At 47.4% G+C, this 14,057-nt stretch overlaps 1 protein-coding gene across 2 annotated transcripts in view; it reads right to left on the reverse strand.

The window, feature by feature from the left end:
• LOC122926605 overlaps positions 1 to 14,057 on the reverse strand; it is a 91,244-nt gene that overhangs the window by 75,054 nt on the left and 2,133 nt on the right. For both annotated transcript variants that reach the window (XM_044278029.1, XM_044278030.1), the window contains exon 2: positions 3,964 to 4,096. The gene's annotated coding sequence lies outside the window, so the exon portion shown is untranslated. The remainder of the gene's footprint in view (positions 1 to 3,963; positions 4,097 to 14,057) is intronic.

Here is a 14,057-nt window from a genome sequence, read left to right on the forward strand (position 1 = left end):
TTTTTATTTTATTTTATTTTTTTTTCAATTTTTTTTCAAAGAAATCCAAACAACTTTATTTGATTATTGAAATGTATACATGTTTCCGTTTTTTGCGGATCAGCAAAAAACGGATGACATACGGATGACATACGGAAACATTTTCAGGAACAACGGATCCGCAAAAAACGGACCGTTTTTCAGGATGAAAAAAAACAGGACGTGTGAATGGACCCTAACATTGTGTCCTGGCACAGTCTGCCACTAGCAGCAATAATTGGACAGTGTCAAACTGTGCAGGAATGTCCCATTCACTTCCCCCCTCCCCCCCACACACACCCCAACTGGCAACACCCAATTAGCAATTGATTCCTAAACTTCTAGTTGGAATAAAGGAAGAATTGCACAACATTGAGTCTTAAGACTACATACTACAGAATGGTCATTAAATGTGGAAGACAATTGGTTACTAAAAAGATATGCCAGGAGTGGTGAAAGGCCCCCTTTGATGAAGATGAAGACTTGACACCATAGTCTACATCTACAGCAATAAACACACCTCCATTAGTACCATTACATGACTGTAAGAGGATCAGCAGGCCATGGATTTTATTTCTGTATGAACTGGCAGAATAGGTGGCCAGCAAGGATTCTACCAGAAAGAAATAATATGGGATCTCCAGGGAATCTCTAGTTATCTGCAACCCTTGAAACCGTCTGCTCCCACTCCAATCCCTCCTCCTCTGGTACAGAAGACTATTTTGACCACCCAACCCATCCTCTTTATCTCCCAGTACCTCTGTGGTTTGATGGAGATCCTAAGGCCTATCAAGAATGAATTCCACTCTAAGCCAGGCCTACAGGATTTCCGAGGTCAGAGGATAAGCCATGCCCTTGGCATCATCACTTTGAAGCAAATTGACCTAGTTTTTTTTATCCTTGAACTTCCTGGTAACTTTCTGGAGAGTCTTTAAGGAACTTGGCTGTGCCCCCTCCACAGCTTGTGCTCTGTTACACCTGAGGCAACGGGTCTCCATGGCTGATCAGTATGCCATTAAGTTTCATACCCTGGCATGACCATTTTTACTGAGTGCTGTGCATCTAAAGTCCTGTGTAAAGCTATATGTACCTGTGTGTCACCGTATGTCTTGTGAGGATTAAACCATGTCACTTCTCAGGATGTTACATAACTGGCTGTGTCCTCCCTTTATCTCCTTTCTGTACCAGGTTGTAAATATGCAGTTGGCTGCTGGAGTACAGTAGGTGCGCTGAGGTGCTCTGTAGGCCCTGCTAATCTATGTATTGTATCTGATCTTTCTCCATGCAAAGCAATTTATTTATTTTAATATTTAAAGGGGTTCTGCAGTTTGTTTAAACTGATGATCTATCCTCTGGATAGATCATCAGCATCTGATCAGCAGGTGTCCGACACCCGGGACCCCCGCTGATCAGCTGTTTGAGAAGGCAGCGGCGCTGACAGTAGCGCCGCGGCCTTCTCACTGTTTACCACTGGCCCAGTGACGTCACGACTAGTATCAACTGGCCTGGGCGGGGCTAAGCTCTGACTTGAATGGAGCTTAGCCCCGCCCAGGCCAGTGATACTAGTCGTGACGTCACTGGACCTGCGGTAAACAGTGAGAAGGCCGCGGTGCTGCTGGAGTGCCACTGCCTTCTCAAACAGCTGATCGGCGGGGGTCCCGGGTGTCGGACCCCCGCCGATCAGATGCTGATGATCTATCCACAGGATAGATCATCAGTTTAAACAAACTGCAGAACCCCTTTCTGATTCCCTTGTGTGCGTTTGCAGGTTTCTCAGCCCAGGAGTGGAGATGTGTGCTGCAGCTCTACCTGTCAACAAGCTGGCTGTCATGGTGACGGGGGCGTGCCCTGCCCGACTATAGTGAAGAATGTCCTGCTAAACAATCAGGAATTTTGTGACTGGCTGAGGTACAGATGGTACTATCAGCTGAGATGTGTATCTAACCCTACAAGGTGTGGGCCATGTACATAACATCTGCATGGAGTTTGTATGTTCTCCCAGTGATTGCGTTTCCTCTCACACTCCAAAGACATACTGATAGAGAACTTAGATTTTGAGCTTCACTGGGGTCAGTGAGTGATGACAATGGAGCACACTTATTCAAAACTGTTGCAAAGGAAAACTGGCTTAATTGCCCACAGCAACCAATCAGATTCCACCTTTCATTTTTCAGAGCTCCTTTGGAAAATGAAAGGTGGAATCTGATTGGTTGCGATGAGAACCTAAGCCATTTTTCATTTACAACAGTTTTGATAAATCTCTCCAAATGTATCTAAAGTGCTGCACAATATGTTGACACTATATAAATAAATACGTTTTATATATTAAACCTCTATATGGTGAAAGAAGTGTGTCCTTTATTCACCCATGCAACGTTTCAGACCTCTTAGGGTCCATTCACATGTCCGTAGTGTATTGCAGATTAGCAAATTGCGGATCCGCAATACACCCGTCCGGCACCCCCATAGAACTGCCTATCCTTGTCCGCAATTGTGGACAAGAATAGAACATGTTCTATTTTTTTTTGGGACCGTGGACCGGAAGATCGGGCCCGCGCTTCGGAAATGCAGATGCGGACAGCACACATCTCTTCCAGCCCCATAGAGAATGAATGGGTCCGGATTCATTCCGCAACGTTGCGGAACGGATCCGGACCCATTCTACGGACGTGTGAATGGATCCTTACTGGTACTTTTTTCAAGCAATACAAAAAGTGCCAATGTGCCAACAATATATACTGATATCAATTACAATAAGTACATAATTGATAAGTTATTGCACAAGTGTACAAATAATACAAAAGTGACTTTACTAGAAATCGGACACCACATTCCAGCCAAAAACCGTTCATATGAATGACAGTATTCTTAAAGGGGTTGTCAGATGAAACCTATTAAAGCTCAGTGATATACTTTAACTATGTAATCTTTATGAATGGATCTGACAGAGAAGGGGGCTTGCTTAGTTGGCGAATTGAGTCGGCCTGCCACCCCCTTCATCTTTTCACTGACAAATATTTAGAAGGTGCAAGATTTTCAGAAACAAATTTCTTAAGCAGTGGCAAATGGTTTCAGTCAATCTAAATTATCCTTACCAACTCTCCTGGAAGAGGAGACCGCCTGGACCCCCAAAACACCCAACAGGTCACCCAAGTGCCATGTCCTGACTAAATAGTTACGTCTCCTTGTTCCTGCGGGGCCACTTATGCCCAAGCGCTGCTGCAGACAACATCTAGGACATAGTTTGCAGGGGCACCTGAGGGGGGAAAGGACTGCAAGCTGCAGCAAGTAGGAGAGGCGAACATCTGCAGAGTCTGGTCTGGGGTCTGTATTTTGGGGATCTGCATTTATTTTGGGGGGGGGGGGGGGTACATATTTGTATAGGGATCTAAGGTCTGTTATTATTAATTGTGGGATCTGTATATATTTAGGGGGTCTGGAGTCTGTATTTAGAAGATCTGGGGGTTGTATATATTTAGGGGGTCTGAGGTCTACATTTATTTAGGGTCTGATCTGGGTCTGTATTTAGTTAGGCAGACTGGTCTGGGGTCTGAATTTATTTAGGGGGTCTGGTCTGTGGTCTGTATTATTTTGGGAGTCTGGTCTCAGTCTGAACTTATTGTGGTGTGAGACAGAGTCTATAGGGTCTTAATTCTGGAAATCAGTCCGAAAACAAAAAGGTTGCAATGGTTATCTTCTCTCCTTTGTCTATGACATGTCTAAAAGTGATTTCACTGTGTTTCCCCTTTAAGGACAACTGTCTCACCATATAGCTCAGATTTAGGTGTTTTACTATTCTTTGTTAAATAAAAAATAAAAAAACAAGCATCAACCACGACATGGAGAACATTACAGAAACAACAATGAGATAACCACTTGACTCAATATTGCGGTATCGCTAATCTATGTATCATGTGCCAAATAATTATTTATTTCAATATTTACCTGCTTCCCTTGTGTGCGTTTGCAGGTTTCTCAGCCGGGGAGTGGAGATGTGTGCTGCAGCTCTGCCTGTCTACAAGCTGGTTGTCATGGTGACGGGGGCGTGCCCTGCCCCACTACAGTGAACAATGTCCTGCTAAACAATCAGAAACTTGTGAATGGCTGAGGTACAGATTGCGGCAACTTAACACATTAGTGCCCAAAACATATTACATGTACTGTATTTCACACTGGCGTTTTGGCTTTCCGTTCGTGAGATCCGTTCAAGGCTCTCACAAGCGGTCCAAAACGGATCAGTTTTGCCCTAGTGCATTCTGAATGGAAAAGGATCCGCTCAGAATTCATCCGTTTGCCTCCGAATTCACCAAAACGCTGCTTGCTCCGTTTTGTTGTCTGCTTGACGAAACTGAGCCAAACGACACAATAGAAAATGGATCTGTCCTCCGTTGACTTTCAATGGTGTTCAGGACGGATCCGTCTTGGCTATGTTGAATATAATACAAACAGATCCCTTCTGAACAGATGCAGACGTTTGTATTATCTAAACCGATCCGTCTGCGCAGATCCATGACGGATCTGCACCAAACGCGAGTGTGAAAATAGCTGTACCCTGTCAGGTGTGATACTGTCTGCTGCACCGTGGATCTATCATCTGTCATTGGCTCAGCTTATACTTGAGGTCTGTTTGAGGTAAATCACCAGTTTAGGCCTCTTTCACACGTTTTCCGTTTTGCGGGCCATTTTTTTGCGTTCCGTATACAGTCTGTATACGGAACCATTCATTTCAATGGTTCCACAAAAAAAAACGGAATGTACTTCGTATGCATTCCGTATTTCGGTTTTTCCGTTCCATTGAAAGATAGAACATGTCCTATTATTGCACGCAAATCACGTTCCGTGGCTCCATTCAAGTCAATGGGTCCGCAAAAAAAAATGGAACACATACGGAAATGCATCCGTATGTCTTCCGTATCCGTTCCGTTTTTGCGGAACCATCTATTGAAAATGTTATGCCCAGCCCAATTTTTTCTATGTAATTACTGTATACTGTATATGCCATACGGAAAAACAGAACGGAAAAACGGAAAGGAAACGGAAACACAGCGGAAAACAAAAAATGAAACAACGGATCCTTGAAGAACGGACCGCAAAACACTGAAATAGCCATACGGTAGTGTGAAAGAGGCCTTAGGCTGTAACCAGTACACTAGGTGCCCTCAAAAACAGACTGTAACCCATATGCAGTGTGCCCACTGCCCTAAAACTGTAACCAACATAATTTGAGGCCTCAAAGAAAAGACTGTAACCCATACACTCAGGGCCGGCTCTATCATAAGGCAGCCCAAGCGGCTGCTTGAGGGCGCAGAGAAGGGGGGCGGTGCCGGGGCGGAAAACAATTAACTTGCTAACTTACATTTACCTCGCTGAGCCTGTGTGCCGACAGAATTGTGAAATGATGGGGGGGGGGGGCAAGAAATGGATATGAATCATGAGGGGCAGAAATGTGAAATGATGGGGGGGCGCCAAAATGTAGATTCGCTTGTGTTGACAAAAATCCTTGCACTGGCCCTGCATACGCTGTTCTGTTGCCACCAGTAATGACCAAATGTTGGGCCTTTAATAAACCAACTACCAAGGTCTCCTCTTGTAATGAGTGTTAGACTGGCCCAACAGAGCACCGGAGGAACCTTCAGTGGGCCCCAGCGAGGGAAAGACTGGCCATAGCCCTTGCAGTGAAGCTTCCCGTGGGTCAATGTCTAGGGGACCTAGCGAGCCCTCTTCATGGCCTCCAGCCAGGTAAGTAATGATCTGACGCTCACAGAGTAAATTAATGCTGGGAGCATCAAGTACTTCTGTACCTGGCTGGTAACCTCAGATGCCCTCCTGATTCATGCATACAACTGTATTGCCATCCTAAGGCAACTAGAAGAGAAGGACAGAACATGGCAGTTGGCAGTGGCCACCACAGAGGGGGGCTTCAGGGGGTGGGTATTTTGTACTGCTGGTGCATTATTTATTGATGCTTGTGTGGTAGTTGGTTCTGCAGGGGTCAGTACATTTTGCAGCATTGTGGTATTTCACTCTGCTGGAGCAGTTTTTTGTTCAGAAATATGGTACTATTGGCACCAGCTACTTATGTTGGCCCTTCCTTCTGCCAGTTTGGACTCGCCTGCAACATTGGACCACTTTGATTTTTATTCCATGGCCACTTAAAGTTCCGAGTTCCCTTCTGACCCCACTTGCACTACCATGCAGCTGAACTGGAAAAGAAGGGCAACATATCCAGTTGGGGCCAGCCTGTGCAAGTGTGGCGAAGACTGCTGTTCTGACCCAGAGTTGCCTGTCCTGACCATATACTATTTATCGTATCATATGAACTCTGTCTGCCCTACCTTACTATGGTTTTGCCTGACCCCTCGGTGTTCCGCACCAGTGTCTCTTCACCCCTACGGGTAAGCAATGACTTGAACAGAGGCTTTTCTATATGGTAGCTGCCTGGAACGGACTCCAGATCCCTGTACAGGGGTTAAAGGGTGAAGATGAGTGGTGCCGCTTAGATAATGCCCTTAGGGGTAGCCCCAAATCAAATCTGTTTAAGTGACACAGCAGATTAATATCCACTTCGTAATAATCTGGAGGACTTTTCCCATTTTTTTATACAAAGTTGGCATTTGACCAAGATATTTATCTCACCCAGCATGGGTATATGTAAAATGACACCTCAAAACACATTCCCCAACATCTCCTGAGTACGGCGATACCACATGTGTGACACTTTTTTGCAGCCTAGATGCGCAAGGGGGCCTAAATTCCTTTTAGGAGGGCATTTTTAGACATTTGGATCCCAGACTTCTTCTCACGCTTTAGGGCCCCTAAAATGCCAGGGCAGTATAAATACCCCACATCTGACCCCATTTTGGAAAGAAGACACCCCAAGGTATTCAATGAGGGGAATGGCGAGTTAATCTCAAAAAAAAATTTGGGGCACAAGTTAGCGGAAATTGATTATTTTTTTGTTTTTTCTCACAAAGTCTCCCTTTCCACTAACTTGGGACAAAAATTTCAATCTTTCATGGACTCAATATGCCCCTCAGCGAATACCTTGGGGTGTCTTCTTTCCAAAATGGGGTCATTTGTGGGGTGTTTATACTGCCCTGGCATTTGAAGGTCTCCGCAATCATTACATGTATGGCCAGCATTAGGAGTTTCTGCTATTCTCCTTATATTGAGCATACAGGTAATGAGATTTTTTTTTTCCGTTCAGCCTCTGGGCTGAAAGAAAAGATGAATGGCACAGATTTCTTCATTCGCATTGATCAATGTGGATGAAAAAATCTTTGCTAAAAAAAAAAAGGGAGGGGAAAGGCGTCTGCCAGGACACCAGGACATAGGAGCTCCGCCCAACATCCATACCCACTTAGCTCGTATGCCCTGGCAAACTCAATTTCTCCGTTCACATCAATCGATGTGGATGAATAAATCATTGCCGGGATTTTTAATTTTTTTTATATACAAAGTGTTTGCCAAAGCATATGAACACCGCCGCCCCCTCAGCTCATATGCCTCGGCAAACGTATCTTTTACTGCAGAGGAGAAATCTCGTCTTGCAGCGCCGCATACACCGACTTTTGTGTAATCTGACAGCAGCGCAATGCTTCTGTCAGAATGCACATCAGTGCTGCAGCTAGTCGATCGGTTGGTCCACCTGGAAGGTAAAAAGACAAAAAAAAAAAAAACCAGGCAGCAACGCAATAAATTTATTAACTTTATAATAACATTTGAACGGAACATATAAACTGTATTTAACTTTTTGAACAGAACGTTAACTTTTTTGCTTACTGGTAATTTTTTTTTTATTACCTTTTATAGGACAAACCTCTCCTTCCCCATGGGACAATGTGCAAAGTCCAAATCACCCAAAGATGTGGCGAAGTACATTATGCATTTTGTCCCAGGTGAAAGGAGAGGTTTGCAGCAGCTCTGTGTGAATGGGCCCTAATAGCCCTGTGTGCCTGTCCTGTGAGATGCAATCCCTATGCTAAGTGTACCTGTGTGTGGTACTTCCGGAAACACTCCCCTAAGCATAGGGCAGGGTGGTCAGGGCAGTCAGGACAGAAATAGCGAGTGTCACACCTTATTCCACTCCTGCTACAGACACGACATCTTTTTCGGGGTGACGATTGGGTTGAGGTACCGGCAACGACACTGGGGAAATGTCGCTCGTGTAGACGGCTCACTACACTGGTGGATGGGGCCACGGAACCTCCTTGATACAGGAGGTTCTCGATGATCTCTTCCTGAAATTTGAGGAAGGATCCTGTTCTCCCAGCCTTACTGTAGAGAACAAAACTATTATATGCAGCCAATTGAATCAAATATACAGACACCTTCTTATACCAGCGTCTGGTGCGTCGGGAAACTAAATAAGGAGCCAACATCTGGTCATTGAAGTCCACCCCTCCCATGAGCGAATTATAGTCGTGGACACAGAGGGGCTTTTCAATGACACTGGTTGCTCGTTCAATTTGGATTGTCGTGTCTGCGTGAATGGAGGAGATCATGTAAACGTCACGCTCGTCTCTCCATTTCACCGCGAGCAGTTCTTCATTACACAAGGCAGCCCTCTCCCCCCTTGCAAGACGGGTGGTAACGAGCCGTTGGGGGAAGCCCGTGCGACTAGTTCGCGCGGTGCCACAGCAGCCAATCTGTTCTAGGAACAAATGCCTGAAGAGGGGCACACTTGTGTAGAAATTGTCCACATAAAGATGGTACCCCTTGCCAAAAAAGGGTGACACCAAGTCCCAGACTGTCTTCCCACTGCTCCCCAGGTAGTCAGGGCAACCGACCGGCTCCAGGGTCTGATCTTTACCCTCATAGATCCGAAATTTGTGGGTATAGCCTGTGGCCCTTTCACAGTGCTTATACAATTTGACCCCATACCGGGCACGCTTGCTTGGAATGTATTGTTTGAAGCCAAGGCGCCCGGTAAAATGTATAAGGGACTCGTCTACACAGATGTTTTGCTCAGGGGTATACAAATCTGCAAATTTCTGGTTGAAGTGGTCTATGAGGGGCCGAATTTTTTGTGGAGCCGGTCAAAAGCTGGGTGGCCTCTGGGACGAGAGGTGCTATTGTCACTAAAGTGCAGGAAACGCAGGGTGGCCTCAAATCGTGCCCTGGACATGGCAGCAGAGAACATGGGAGCAGATGAATTGGGTTCGTGGACCAATATGACCGCAATTCATGCTTTTTGGTTAGACCCATGTTGAGGAGAAGGCCCAGAATTTTTTTTATTCGGAAACTTGGACGGGTTTCCACCGGAAAGGCTGGGCATAATAGCTTCCCGGGTTGGCGGATATAAATTGAGTGGCATACCGGTTTGTTTCTGCCACGACTATGTCCAAGAGCTCCGCAGTCAAGAACAGCTCAAAAAATCCCAGGGCCGAACCGATCTGAGCTGTCTCAACCCGAACTCCAGACTGGGCGGTGAAAGGGGGAACTAATGGTGCGACTGAAGTTGGGGACTGCCAATCAGGGTTTGCCAGCACCTCAGGGACTCTAGAGGGTCTACGGGCCTGTCTGTGCAGTGGCTGCGACGGGGTAACTATTGCACGTGCCACCGTGCCAGCTTCAACTGCCCTTCTGGTGCTCGCCACTTCACCATGTTGTACGGCAGTGGTGGTACTAGGTCCAGGGAGGGCTGCGCTGCTGGTGTATGCCACACCACGTAATCCGACAGCCCCACTCTGCTGCCCTTGAAGCGGATCCTGCGCAACCTGTGGTCTAGCAACACGGGGCCGGGTACGCCTGGTGCTATCAGGGACCTCAACCTCCTCGTCCGTACTTTGGGTCAGACTGCCACTGCTTTCTACAGGTTCATATTCTGACCCTCTAGATTCGTCAGATGAGGGTTCCCATTCCTCATCCAACTGGGTCAGAAGCCTGTAGGCCTCTTCAGAAGAATACCCCTTGTTTGACATTTGGACTACTAAATTTAGGGGTATTCCCTGAGACTACCCAAGAAAAAAAGCAAGCCTGTCTTACAAATGGGAGGCTAGCGAAGTACCGGAGGCCGCTGCGATTGATAAAAAATATCAAAACAGATTTTTTTATTGCCGCAGCGCTTGTAAAGTGATTGTGCAGTGATCAAAAAAAAAAAATTTTTTTGTCACTGCGGCGGGGCGGGTGTGGGTGAACGCACGTGTGGGCAACCGATCAGGCCTGATCGGGCAAACACTGCGTTTTGGGAGGAGGGCGAGCTAAGGTGACACTAATACTATTATAGATCTGACAGTGATCAGTTTTGATCACTTACAGATACTATAAAAGTACAAATGCAGATTAGCGATATGCTAATCAGCGAATCAGTGACTGCGGTGTAGTGGGCTGGGCGCTAACCGATTGCTAACTACCTAACCAAGGGGCCTAACCCTAACCTGACAGTTTACACTGATCACTTTTTTCCCTTTCACTAGGTGATTGACAGGGGCGATCAAGGGGTGATCAAGGGGTTAATGGGGGGTGATCTGGGGGCTAAGTGTTGTGTCTTGTGTACTCACTGTGAACTGTGCTCCTCTGCTGAGACCAACCGACGAAAATGACCAGCAGAGGAGCACAGCAGCCATTTAACACATTATATTTATAAATATGATGTGTTAACTGGCTTCTGATTCGTTTTTTTAAAACTCATCAGCTTGCCAGCCACGATCATTGGCTGGCAACAGGGCCGTTTGAAGGAATTTGGGGGCCCCAAGCAAAATAGACATGGAGGCCCCCCCCCCCTCCACACCTTACGCACGCAAAGCCTACAGGAACCACAGTATAGCCATACAGTTTAAGTTCACCCACACTTTATATAAATAAAAAAGGAGGTTTACAGTGCAAATACTGCTGTTGCATTTAATGTGCATGAAATTTGAACAGTGCCATCCACAGATCCCCCTCCCCTAAACAGTGCCATCCACAGATCCCCCCTAAACAGTGCCATCCACAGATCCCCCTAACAGTGCCTCCCATCCCCCCCTAAACAGTGCCATCCACAGATCCCCCTCCCCTAAACAGTGCCATCCACAGATCCCCCTCCCCTAAACAGTGCCATCCACAGATCCCCCCTAAACAGTGCCATCCACAGATCCCCCCCTCCCCTAAACAGTGCCATCCACAGATCCCCCCCTAAACAGTGCCATCCACAGATCCCCCCTCCCCTAAACAGTGCCATCCACAGATCTCCCCCCTAAAAAGTGCCATCCACAGATCCCTCCTCCCCTAAACAGTGCCATCCACAGATCTCCCCCCTAAAAAGTGCCATCCACAGATCCCTCCTCCCCTAAACAGTGCCATCCACAGATCCCCCCTCCCCTAAACAGTGCCATCCACAGATCCCTCCTCCCCTAAACAGTGCCATCCACAGATCCCCCTCCCCTAAACAGTGCCATCCACAGATCTCCCCCCTAAATAGTGCCATCCACAGATCCCCCCTAAACAATGCCATCCACAGATCCCCCCTAAACAATGCCATACACAGATCCCCCCTAAACAGTGCCTTCCACAGATCCCCCCTCCCCTAAACAGTGCCATCCACAGATCCCCCCTCCCCTAAACAGTGCCATCCACAGATCCCTCCTCCCCTAAACAGTGCCATCCACAGATCCCTCCTCCCCTAAACAGTGCCATCCACAGATCCCTCCTCCCCTAAACAGTGCCATCCACAGATCCCCCCTCCCCTAAACAGTGCCATCCACAGATCCCCCCTCCCCTAAACAGTGCCATCCACAGATCCCCCCCTAAACAGTGCCATCCACAGATCCCCCCCTAAACAGTGCCATCCACAGATCCCCCCCTAAACAGTGATGGCACTGTTTAGGGGAGGGGGGATCTGTGGATGGCACTGTTTAGGGGGGATCTGTGGATGGCACTGTTTAGGGGGGGATCTGTGGATGGCACTGTTTAGGGGAGGGGGGATCTGTGGATGGCACTGTTTAGGGGGGATCTGTGGATGGCACTGTTTAGGGGGGATCTGTGGATGGCACTGTTTAGGGGAGGGGGATCTGTGGGTGGCACTGTTTAGGGGGGATCTGTGGATGGCACTGTTTAGGGGGGATCTGTGGATGGCACTGTTTAGGGGAGGGGGGATCTGTGGATGGCACTGTAGGGGGATCTGTGGATGGCACTGTTTAGGGGAGGGGGGATCTGTGGATGGCACTGTAGGGGGATCTGTGGATAGCACTGCCATCCACAGATCCCCCTACAGTGCCATCCACAGATCCCCCTCCCCGACGCTCACAGCAGTATATTTATTAACTAATCAGTAACTACTTTAACTTTAATCATTGCTCATTGCTGAGCTCTTTACTTGGATTATTTGGATATCTTACTTTGTCTTAGCTCCGGTAACAGCAGGCAGTGCAGGCGACGCTCACTCACTGACGTCACGCGTCTGCGCCGCCTAGTGGGAGGAGCAGGCGTGTGACGTCGGTCAGTGAGTGAGCGCTGCCCCCCGCACTGCCTGCTATTACCGGAGCTAGGACAAAGTAAGATATCCAAATAATCCAAATAAAGAGCTCAGCAATGAGCAATGATTAAAGTTAAAGTAGTTACTGATTAGTTTATAAATATACTGCTGTGAGCGGCGTGGCCCTGTATATTCTAACCCCCAGGCAAGCGTCCCCGTCACCATGGGAACGCCTGGGGGTTAGAATATACCATCGGATTTGAGTTTTTACGATCTCACTGAGCTCGTAAAACTCAGATCCGATGGTATATTCTAACCTGCAGGCAAGCGTCCCCGTCACCATGGGAACGCCTGGGGGTTAGAATATACCATCGGATCTTCTGAGTTACTCAGCTCTGCTTGGCCCCGGGCCAGCTCGGGGCCCCAACCAGCTCGGGGCCCCAAGCAATTGCTTGTTTTGCCTGTTGGGTAGCGACGGGCCTGGCTGGCAAGCTGATGAAGTGACCCCCCTCTAACTTTTGCCGGCCCGCGATGCACATGCGCGGGCCGGCTGAGCGCGTCATCTCGCGTCTCGCGAGATGACGCATATATGCGTGACTGTGCCTCAGACTGCCGCCTCCGGACCACAATCCTGTGTTAGGCAGTCCGGAGGCGGTTAAGTTAATTTTCATGCCAAAGAAGGACTATGCAATTCATCTGATCACTCTTCATAACATTCTGGAGTATATGCAAATTGCTATTATAAAAACTTTAGCAGCAACTTTTCCAATTTCCAATATTTATCTAATTCTGAAAACTTTTGGCCACGAATGTACACTTCTCGTCTCCATGGTCACAACTAGTGTTGAGCGAATAGAGCTTTGGATTATAGATCCGAAATTGATTAGTTCAAACACTTTGTTTTAATGTTGTCCAGAGACCTGTCTCAGTACAGCATTAAAATGTATTGCCTCCATATACGCAAAATTGGTTTCAGCAGAAGTCGCGCGAGACTTTCGTGAATGAATTTGGTAATCAATTCTACATCTTAAAATTAGCAATCCGAAGTCGGGTTTAGTGCTGGCTGGTACTTCAGTACCAAACCCGACTGCGGATAGTTACGACCACCCTGCAATCCATCAGTGGTGGTCATGATTGCACACTATAGAAAAAAGCATCAGCATATATGAGTTCCCACAGTCCCGGCCACCAGAGTGTCCGGTACATTTACCTATAGTGTGCAATCACGGCCTACGCTGCTGGACTGCAGGGTGGTCATAACCATGGAAATCAGCAGTGCATAATGTGATGGAAAAATGGATCCAGCCAGCAAAGGAAGCATTATGAATAGTGTGAGGGATACCACCCTACGATAACTACGTCGAGCTCAGGAGACACTATATGGTCCCTGGTTACCAAGGCGTGACGTTACGCCCTCCCAGAGGAGCATGTAAGGTCAGCTTGGTACAGTTTACACAGACACCTCCTGTCCACACGGGCACAGAGCGGCAACAAGCTGAGAGAGCCTTTTCACTGCCACAGTGAAAACCGCGCTGTCTTAGCCCAGGTAATCTGCCACCAGCTTCTAGTTTGATATAAGCCCGGTCCGCTAACGGGATTATATAGGGTGAGAAACCAACCTGCGGTAGCTTATAACTAGGGTAAA

This window comes from Bufo gargarizans, chromosome 2 (assembly GCF_014858855.1).
Source record: "Bufo gargarizans isolate SCDJY-AF-19 chromosome 2, ASM1485885v1, whole genome shotgun sequence".
Classification (NCBI taxonomy): Eukaryota; Metazoa; Chordata; class Amphibia; order Anura; family Bufonidae; genus Bufo; species Bufo gargarizans.